Below are 11190 nucleotides of genomic sequence, written 5' to 3'. Positions count from 1 at the left end.
ACACCACGTGCCAAATGTGAGGAGAATGGACAACATCAGGGTATCCTAATAGCTGCTGTATAACAGAGGACTGAGAATGTATGAAGACAAAATGATAAAACAGTAAACTAGAACCTCAGAAGATGCTGCATTCCAGTTGAAGACTAGGAGTTAGTTGCCATAGCTAGAGCAACATTGAGCACTGAAATCAAGAAGTCAGTGTCTCCTTTGTAGCTGGAGCTTCTCAAGTTTCTTAAGGATCGTATGACAAGGAGACAAAAGTGAAAATAACAGCAGGCACCAAAAACAATAAATACAACAGCACAGCAAGAGAGCCCATTTATATATTTGGGACTGCTGGTCTTCATTAAACTTCTCAGTCACATGGTCACCTGTACACAAATTTTACCAGTGACATCTTTGAGTATGAGACAGCTCTGTGTGTGTGTGTGTGTGTGTGTGTGTGTGTGTGTGTGTGTGTGTTCTTGTGTTTGTGCCCATGAATCAGAAATGGACCTTACTAAAAGGAAGAGTTAAACCACAGAAAATTCCAAACAAGGCATGTGGAGGGAGTTCTCTTGTTTAAGCCACCCAAAGCATCTGCTTCAGTTTTTAAGTGCTAGAAGTACAGACTCATTCAGCAAGATTTTAACAGACAGTTTGGCACTAAGGATGAATCTGCTGAAGACCTGGCAGTGGAATTCGTTTAAGCAATAGTATGTCAAATATTCATCAAGAGAAATACTAATTGAGGCTCTGCACAAATTAGTCTAGGCCTGTGTAAAACTGGAAAGAATGCAAATGAATCATGAATTTAATTTAATTTAGCAGGAGGCATACTTAGACCTTCTGCACTGTGGCGATTTATGCATCCGCCTAGCAACCACACACTATTACATTGACCTGCAGTGTTTTCCTTGTGAAGTGAATTCCCATTGGTAGCCTAGAGGAAAGTTTTGTCTCAAAGACGCTTGCAGTGCTTAGAGCAGTACAAACTATTGCACATTATGACTACTTCAGTTCATAGAAAGGACACTGTTAGCACAGGTTCCCAAATGAAACACAGGTAGCCAGATTTGTAAATGCCCAACTAAGTTTTAACTAAAAAATGTACGTTGGTCCATTTCCATACCATTTCAAAATCACTCTACTCTTCACTTTTTTCCCTACTTTGAAGATCAGGTATCTCTTCGGAGACCAAGCATTTCTAAACATGGAAGAGTGTAATGAGAAAAGGAAATGATAAAATCTAGATTTATCACTGCTACAGTCAGGGCTATAATTTGGGAAACAGGCTCAGCTGTGAGAGAAACTGCTCTGTCACCCTGGGAAATAGAAAAAATAAAAATGTTTCAATTCTGTGAGGATGAAGTTGCACGTATTAGACAATGTTCCAATACCACAAGGGAAAATAACTCACTATAGATGGGTGCTCATTTGTGAACAGAATTGGGCCAGGTTCAATGACAAACTTGGATCACAATAATAGAATCTGAACCACGATGAGTATCTTTATAGTATTAGATCCCCTCTTGGATATATAAGATTCCATTCCAAATCCGTAAGCATTTTTTAGTGATAGAACAGAAGGGTATCTTTTTGTTCTGAAGAGGAAATTTTAGGGAATATTTTAGTGACCTAAAACCTCTCTTTTCCATACTAATGTCTCTGACTTTGCTCACTCCAATGACTCCAGCCAGCCCTATACACACAGTGGGATCTACATAAATTCTGCTGACCTTCTGACTGCTGTAGCATTTTTGATAAAATCAGAATAATGCCTCTAAGTATATAAAAATGAAGTGGAGGTTAGAAAAACAGCACCCAGAAAGGGTGATCTTTTGTACACACTCCAGTAAATTGTGCAACTACCCAAGTAGAACATGAACCAACTCTTGGGGTCAGTGACAATGCATTGGCATACAAAAGACTCTTCAAGGATTTGCTGAAAACCCTAAATAAACACTAAGCATAAGGGGATCATCTATAACTGATCTCACTCCAGGCTATTCTTTTTCAGCCTACATGACTTCTACAGCTGGTAGTTCAAAGGATACCACATAGAAGGTGTCCTGCTGGACCTAGTGAGTTTTGAACAATCTAAACAACTGTGTTTATTTTTAGAAACTCACTCCAGATGAAATCCCCTATTTAGAAGAGTCAAAATAATGCCCAAAGGAACTGAAAGAACATTGAGTTAATGTCATAGCCTTCATCCTCTCACACCTCTGCTGGGCAGGTTTTGCATCAAGAGTTTTATATTACATTCTACAAGTTCTCCCTCCACTTACTCCTTCTGTTCTGGGGCTCTACATTCCATCAACCTCCCTAACACTGCATCCACTCAGCACCATGTTTTAGGGGTACTGTAGCTTGGGTTATCCCGGGCTTCAAGGGTTTTATGCAGCTTCTGAGACCCACCCTGAGTTACAGGCTGCCTGGAGGAATTCACTCTGGGACAGGGCAGGGGGAGAATGGTCCCTACTAGGAACTGTCTCTTCCCTATCAATCAGTGCTGCTTACTGAGTGCTTACTGTGGGCAGAGCACTGTACTAAGTGTTTGGGAGAGGACAACACAATGGAGTTGGTAGACACATTACCTGCCCATGATTTCCAGACCTACTGTGGATACCTGCAGGAGGCTCTAATCTTCCCAGCACATCTCAGTAAATTGACCTCAGGAAATATCATGAGGTTCAGAGGATTGTCCTGGTACATCCCAGCAACAGTTCTGAAGTCACATTTGGAGGCTCAAAATCACCTACCCACAAACAATCCCCTAGTCACAAACCCTCCTAGAGTTCAGGAGAAGAAGAAATTCCCTTCTGCTGTACAGCTTGGTGGGCCTTCTTCAGTCAATCAATCAAACAGTGGCACTTACTGAGTGCTTACTGTGTACAGGGCACTGTACTAAGTGCTTAAGAGAGTACAAGCAATAACAGACACATTCCCTGTCCACAACAAGCTAACCATCTAGCAGGGGAGACAGACATTAATATAAATAAATGAATTATGGATATATACGTAAGTGCTGAGGGGCTCGTGTAGGAGGTGGTGAATAAAGGGAGCAAGTCAGGGTGACTCAGAAGGGATTGGGAAAAGAAGAAATGAAGGCTTAGTCAGGGAAGACTTTTTGGAGGAGATGTGCCTCCATTAAGGCTTTGAAGGTGGGGAGAGTAATTATCTGTCAGATTTAAAAGGATTCAAATTCTTAATGGATTTATGCTGGGCTAGCCTCCCCTGGAAAGACTGGGACATTTGATTTTAGCCCTTAATTTCTTAATTTTCACTCATGAAACTCAACCCTCTGCACCATTTTATGATAGCTCATACTTTCCCTCTATATTAATTCTTCAGGATATGCTATGTTGCTGGAGAGAATAAGGTGAGTTGTTTTCTCCTTGAGAAATTTTTTATTGTATGTATTTTTGGAAAGGGCCTAATATAAGCCTTTTCATTTTTTAAATGTAAATAATTTGACATTCAAGTAAACAAATATAGTTAACTTAGTTTCCCCATGATTTACTCTATTAGTTCTGAATCATATTGGTTTGTTTTTATATATTTCTAAAATTATTTTCCTTTGCTCTGATCAGCAGCGTAAATATTCATCTGATAAAGTCTTTATTTCAGGCCTCATCATCTCTCACTGACTTCTGACTTATTATGGATATTAATTGCATAAAGGAGAAATTGTGTAGCTGAAAAAGGGGTATGTATATCTTTACGTTTAGATCACCAAATTTCAGCATCACACTAAGAGCATTTAATTGTTCCTTATCCTTTCTAGAACCCAGGCCCCATCCCCAGAAAACAGGAAGACTAAAACAGACCTTCCTCGATGGTGATAAAGTGTGATCACATTAAACTTATATTGATCTACTGAAGGTGGACAAGATATACTCTTGAAAATTAATAGATAATGAATACCGCAAACATGGTAAATTGCAAGTGTATTGTTTTCCCACCCCTTTGTATGTTAAATTATTGACATTTAGTAGTGTTATTGTTTTTTTTTTTAAGAAACCAGGCTATCGAAAGGTGGGGAAGCAACCCCGGTTGCCCTAGTCCTTGAGACCCCTTGGGGCCATCAGGACCAACTCTCCCTCAAGACTGTAAGCTCACTGTAGGCTGGGAAATCTGTCTACCAACTCTGGCATATTAGCACTTTCATTCAATTTCATTCAATTCATTAGAGCACTGTACTAAGTGCTTGCTCAGCACACAGTAAGAATTCAATAAATACCATTGATGATTGATTGATTATAGTTATTTTATGGTACCTCTCCATCTCCCCCCACCACACACACACACACACACACACACACACACACACACAACCTTATCTCTCCATGGCCATTGTTCAGAGCCATCAATAGAGGAGAGGAGGGGAACACACTTGTGGAGACAGGTCTATTTGCCTACTAACTAAAGTTTGAACTTTAGTTCAATCCTCCCTGGACCTCCTCTTCCTCTTCCCTGGGGCTTCTTCTTTCCTGAACTCCCCAGAATATTAATCTGGCCCAGTCAATAGGTTAAAATAATAACTGTGTTTCTGGTATTTATTAAACTCCCTACTGCCTAGAACTCCCCTTTCAAATCCATCAGTATATCACTCTACCCTCTACAAAGCCCTACTCCAATAATTTTTCCCTTAAAAAGCCTTCCCTAACTAACCTCTTATTTTCCCATCCAAGCTGTACACACGTTATCTTTATTTCTCTCTACATCTATTTACAATCTTGTGCTTCTCCTCTTTCTAATTTATCTTAACGTCTGTCTTCCCCTTTAGACTGGGAGCTCCTTGAAGTGAGAAATTGTGTATATCAACACTACTGAATTGTACTCCCCCAAGTGCTCAGTAGAGAGCTCTGCACACTATAAGCACTTAATAAATACCACAGATTGATTGGATAAGAGCTTATGAAGTGCTAAGCCTAGGAGTAGCTACAAGATAATCAGATCAGGAAACAGTATTGCCTAGTGGACAGAGCATTGGCCTGGGAGTCAGAAGGACCTGGATTCTAATCCCAGCTCTGCCACATGTCTACTGTGTGACCTAAGGCAAATCACTTAACTTCTCTGTGCCTCAGTTACCTCATTTGTAGATGGGGATAAAGACTGTGAGCCCCATGTCGGACGGTGACTGTGTCAGACCTGATTAGTTTGTACCTACACCAGTGCTTAGAATAGTGCTTGACCAATTGGTAAGCGCTTAACCAATTACCATCATTATTAGACACCATCCTTAACCCACCTGGGGCTCATAGGCTAAGAGACAGAGAGAGTGAGAGAGAGTGAGGGAGAGAGAGAGAAAGAGAGAGAACAGGTATTTTATTCCCATTTTACATATGGGGAAATCGAGGCACAGAGGAGTTTAGTGAGTTGCACAAGGTCACACAGTAAACAAGTGGCAGAGCTGGAATTAGAAACCAGTTCCTTGACTCCTACTTCCATGCTCTTTCCACTAGGTATGTTGTCTCTGTTTTCTAGTCCACCTTACTCCTTAGCAGTTAAATGGTTCCAAGTGATTGAATACCTTTGCAATCTAAAATTCCAATACCTTCCTTCAAAATCATCCCAGTGTTCAGACAACATTATATGCCTAGGAAGTTATTTCTTTTGTCTCTCTCTTATCTCTCATGCTGCACTTTAAATTACATTTCCTCCTGTTGTCAATGGGAAGAGAGAAAACAGCAGAAGGCCATCCTCCATATGCCAAGCCTTCATATTTCTAAAGATGGTGAGAAAAGCAGTTCAGCAGTCCAATTTCTGGTCACTCTCCAACCTGGTAAGTTTACCAAGATAAATTGGTGAGCTCCAACATCATTGCGGGTTGTCTCACAAGGGCTCCACTTGCTCTGCAGAATCTTTATTAAGCTATGTTCTGAGGGTCATGGGCCAGTGGATAAAACTAGTGTCTCTGCTGAGATATAGTATCAGCTGCTTGTGTGTTGTGAGCTAAAACATCAGTTGAAGGCAATGTTTTCCTCTCCAGTCTGTGACATTAACTGTATTCTGTGACACTGGTGATTCAAACGATTCTTTCCTACATATGACATAAGGAGGTATGTGGTACTAAACTGTTTCCACCTGCTGAAGTGGCTTGCATTTTAGGCAGGGTTAACTGTAGAGCACCATTTGGAAATAGTTTGCAGGAATGCCTCAGTTCTCTTGGGGAGGCTGCGTATGCACCTTGTGGTTAGTGAGTGTTTCAAGACTTAAACTTTATCTTGAAGTCAATCAACTGGGGATCATGAAGGAAGATTGGATAACGGCTTTACTAATCAAAACAATTTTGGGAACATTATTGAGTCCCAAAGAGTTTTCTTTGTCATCTCATAGCATAGACCCATGTGTCTGTGAACAGAATTATATAACCTACTGCGTAATATCATGTCATATGCAGATATGATTTCCATGACTTAACACTGAGTGCTAATAACTAATTTTCCCTGAGCTAATAAGGAGAATGCTGGTGGCTGCCTGAAAATCTAATGTGGTCAAATCCACTTTGGATGGAAAACTTACATCATCTAGCTTATACCTGTCAAGATAAGAGATAGGTGGACATCAAAATGTGTGAAGTTTTATTTTGTTTCAGTCAGCCCAGAGTTTAAATGCTCTGCGTAGAATTTTTCAATCCACCCCAACATCTCAGACATATAGTTCTGATGCTGGAAATCTTATGAGAATTACTTTTCTATGTGGCATTGTGCACCCACATTTTCTTCTATCCTCTTCAGAAAGTATTTGAGAACATTTTTATCCATTTACTTGCACTTAGATTTATGCCCTCTGTTTACTTCGCCATCAGCCTCACAGTACTTATGTATACATCTGTAATTTTTTATATTAATGTTTATTTCCCCCTCTAGACTGTAAGTTATTCTGGGCAGGGAACATATCTATCAACTCTGTTATATTGTACTCTCTCGTGTGCTTACTACAGTGCTCTGCACACAGTGAATGCTCGATAAATATGATTGACCAACTTGCCTTTCATCAAAAGCTGGTTTGAAGGGATTCCATAACATTCCCAATATGAATAATATGAATAATTCACATTCTGAAGCGTACTTTGGACCCACAATATCTGTCCATTGTCATAGGTTATTGTAGAACAAGATTGTTTTCAGTTTTGCCTTCTTGTCCTATTATCTTTCTTCTTTCCTTTCTCTCATTCAACCTTTGTACATTTCTTTCTTCCTTCCTTCTTTCCTTCTTTTCTTTCTTTCTTACTTTCTATTTGTTAAATGCTTACTCTCTGTCATCCCTATTCTAAGCACTGAGACAAATACAAGTTGATCAGACCGTACACAGTTCCCACCCCTCTTAGGACTCACAGTCTATGTAGGAGAGAGAACAGGTATTGAATCACCATTTTACAGCTGAGGAAACTGGGACACAGAGAAGTTAAGTGATTTTTCTCAAGGTCACACAGGAGACAAGTACTAGAGCTGGAATTAGAACCCAGGTCTTCTGACTCCCAGGCCCATGCTCTATCCACTAGGTCAAATGGCTTCCCAATGTCTGCGTAAAATGAGTCACTTCCTTCTCAATTCCGTCAGTGGTATTTGCTGAGCATTTACCACGTGCAGATTATTGTACTAAGCACTTGGGAGAGTACAATAGTGTTGGTATGTACGATCCCTGCTGTCAAGGAACTTCTAGTCTACAAGCACAGACAGACTTTAAAATAAATCGTATGTACATAGTGCTGCAGGACTGAGAGTGGGGTGAATATCTAGTGATTCAAGGGTACAGATCCAAGTGCGTAGGTGATGCCAAAGAAAAAAGGAGTAGTAGTGAAGAAAACTTAATCAGGGAAGTCCTCTTGGAAGAGATGTCATTTCAATAAGGCTTTGAGAGTGGTGGTTTGTCGTAAATAGAAGGGTAGTGAGTTCCAGGCCAGAGAGAGAACATGGGCAAGACAGACAAATTCAAGGAACAGGGAGAAAGTTGGAGTGAGAGCAGCAAAGGGTGCAGACTGGATTGTAGTAGGAAATCAGTGAGGCAAAGTATGAGGGGAAGAGTTTATCGAGTTGCTTTCAGATTGATGGTGAGTGTAGTGAGCTCACAACAAGCTGCCACAAACAATGAGAAGGAAGAGACTGGTGAAGGCACTGATTGGCTCTACCTGAGCCGGGTGATTGCTGGCCTGTGGGGGTGGAGCATGGAGGGAGGCGGGGCTTTCTCTCCCTGCTCTACCTGGTAATGAGCCTGGAACAATCAGTGACTGCCACGTAGAGCCACAGCTGTGACACCTAATGGAGGTAAAAGGCTGTTGCTTTGAATCATGAAGAGGCACATGCAGAAGCATCGGCAGCAGAAGCAGTACAGAGAAGCAAACACTGAAGCAGCAGTCGAGCAGTACTCAAAAGCAGCCGAATGCAACAGAATTTGGAAGCAGAATAAAGAAGCATTGGCAGAACGGGCTCCTTTGACCACAGACTGGTATTGGACCCTTGGTGGAGTGGGGTGAGTGTGTGTGTCATTCCCTTGCATATGGTAAAACTAAGTAGAACTAAGTTGGTAAAACTTTCCACAGTAACTTTGGTGATCAGAGGTGTGGTTTGACTGTACTATGTGTCACCAAGCCTTCCCCAATCCAGGAAGGTCCTGGTGAATATGAGCTGGGGGCGGCTTGTGACAATGAGGAGTTTATGTTTGATGTTGAGGTGGTTGGGCAACCATTGAGAAAGGAGGCAGGGATATCAGCAAGGAGGCTGATGCAGTAGTCAAACAGGATAGGATAAGTGCTGGAATCAGCACAGAAGCATTTGAATAAAGAGCAAAGGGCAGATTTTAGTGATGTTGTGAAGATAGAACCAAAGAATTGGGTGGCATTGCATATCTGGGTTGAATGAGACAGATGAGTTGAGCATAATGCCAAGGTAATGGCCTTGTGAGACAGGGAGGATAGTAGTTTTGTCTAGAGTAATGGGAAAGATGGGGAGGACAGGATTTGAGTGGGGAAAATGAGTTCTATTTTGGACATGTTTAGTTTGAGGTGTTGACAGGACACCCACATTCAGATTTCCTGAAGGCAGGAGGAAATGCAATACTAATCAATTGTGCTTACTGTGTGCAAAGCACTGAACTAAGAGGTTAAGGTTGGAGAGGTCTGCTTGGGAAAAATCTGTGAAGGGATGGCAGTGAATGACCTCTCTCAGTGAGTACGTGTACATGAAGAATAGAAAGTGACCCAGAACTACGTTTTGAAGGAATCTCACTGTTAGAGGTTGGGAGAATGAGGAGGAACCTGTGAAAGGGATTGAGAAGAAGTAGTCAGAGATAGGAGGAGAACCAGGAGAGGACAGTGCCAGTGAAGTCAAAGTTGAATAATGTTCCAGGATAAAAAGATGGCCCACAATATTGAATAATGATAATTATGGTAATTGTTAAACATTTACTATGTGCCAAGCACTCTTCTAAGCACTGAGGTAGATTATTATTATTAATCATTTATTGAGCACATACTATGTTCAAAGTACTGTACTAAGTGCTTGGGAAAGTATAATATAACTTCAAACAATTCCTGCCCACAATGAGCTCACAGTCTAGAGGGGGAGATGGGCATTAATATAATAAATTTTATATATATGTGTGTGTGTGTATATGTATATATATATATATATATATAGTGTGTGTATGTATATATATGTATATATATACATACACTGTGGGGAAGGGAGAGAGGATGAATGAAGGAGCAAGTATGATGGCACAGAAGGGAGTGGGAGAATAGGAGAGGAGGGCTCAGTCAGGGAAGGCTTCCTGGAGGAGATGAGCCTATAATAAGGCTTTGAAGTGGGGAGAGCAATTATCAGCCTAATATGAGGCAGGAGAGCTTTCCAGGCCAGAGGTAACCTGTGGGCAAGAGGTCGGAGGCAAAATAGACGAGGTCGAGGTACAGTGAGAAGGTTAGCATGAGAGAAAAGAAGTGTGCTGGTTGGGTTGTATGAGGAGAGTATTGAGGCAAGGTGGTTAAGTGCTTTAAAGCCAATGGTGAGGAGGTTTTGCATGATTCAGAGGTGGATGAGCAACTACTGGAATTTCTTGAGGAGTGGGGAAACATGGTTTGAATGTTTTGGAGGAAAACGATTTGGGCAGCAGAATGGAGTATGGACTAGAGTGGAAAGAGGCAAGGAGATCAGCAAGGAAGGTGATGCAATAATCAAGGTGGAATAAGATAAGTGCTTGCATTAATGTGGTAGCAGTTTGGATTGAAAGGAAGGGGCAGATTTTGGCGATATTGTGAAGGTAGAACTAATAGAATTTAGTGATGGCTTGAATATGTGGGTAGAACAAGAGTGATTCCTTGTCAAGGATAACACCGATGAATCAAGGATAATACCAAGGTTATGGGCTTATGAGATAGGAAGGATGGTGGTGCTGCCAATAGTGATGGGAAACTGAGAAGTAGGACAGAGTTTGCTTGAAGATAAGTTAAGTTTTAGCCATATTAAGATAGAAGGTAATCAGGCTGAACACAGTCCCTTAATCCCCATTTTACAGATGAGGTAACTGAGGTAGAGAGAAGTTGTGATTTACCCAAGGTCACGTAGCAAAGTGACAGTCAGGATTAGAACCCATAACTTCTGACTCCCAAGCTCATACTCTTGCCATGTCTGGCGATATCTGTCATTGGTGATCTTTGAGGGGACAGTTTCCATGTATTGAAGGTGACAGAACCCAGATTGGAGGGTTTCAAGGAGAGAATTGGAGGAGAGGAAGTGGAGGCTGTAGGTGTAAACAATTTGATCAAGGAGTTCAGAAGGATATTGGAAGCCAGTTGAGGGTTTTAAAGACTGGAAAACAGTTCATGACACTTCAAGAAGGTGAACAGTGTACCATTTCATCTGGTGAAAGAAAAGGTTGGTGTCAGGGAGACCCTCTATAAATCTACTGTAATTGCCTCCCGACAATACAACTAGAGCTTAGATCTAAACTGGGTAAACTGTATCCGCCTTCACCACTAAAAATCCAAATTAGCAATACAAAGCTAAGCTTTACAACAAAATTGATACCTTGGCCACACACAAGTCGATGAGGAGGCAATAGGTGAGAACAGACAAGATAAAATCAAGACTGTCAAACAGTGTTGTGAGAGCATGACATTATGGTATAAACCAAAGTGAAAGTCTACAGAGTTGTAGTGCTGCCTACTTTTCTCTACAGCTGTGAGACCAGTAACTGCCATGATGT

Source organism: Tachyglossus aculeatus, chromosome 5, assembly GCF_015852505.1.
Source record: "Tachyglossus aculeatus isolate mTacAcu1 chromosome 5, mTacAcu1.pri, whole genome shotgun sequence".
In the NCBI taxonomy this organism is placed as follows: domain Eukaryota; kingdom Metazoa; phylum Chordata; class Mammalia; order Monotremata; family Tachyglossidae; genus Tachyglossus; species Tachyglossus aculeatus.
This window is presented reverse-complemented; position numbering follows the sequence as displayed.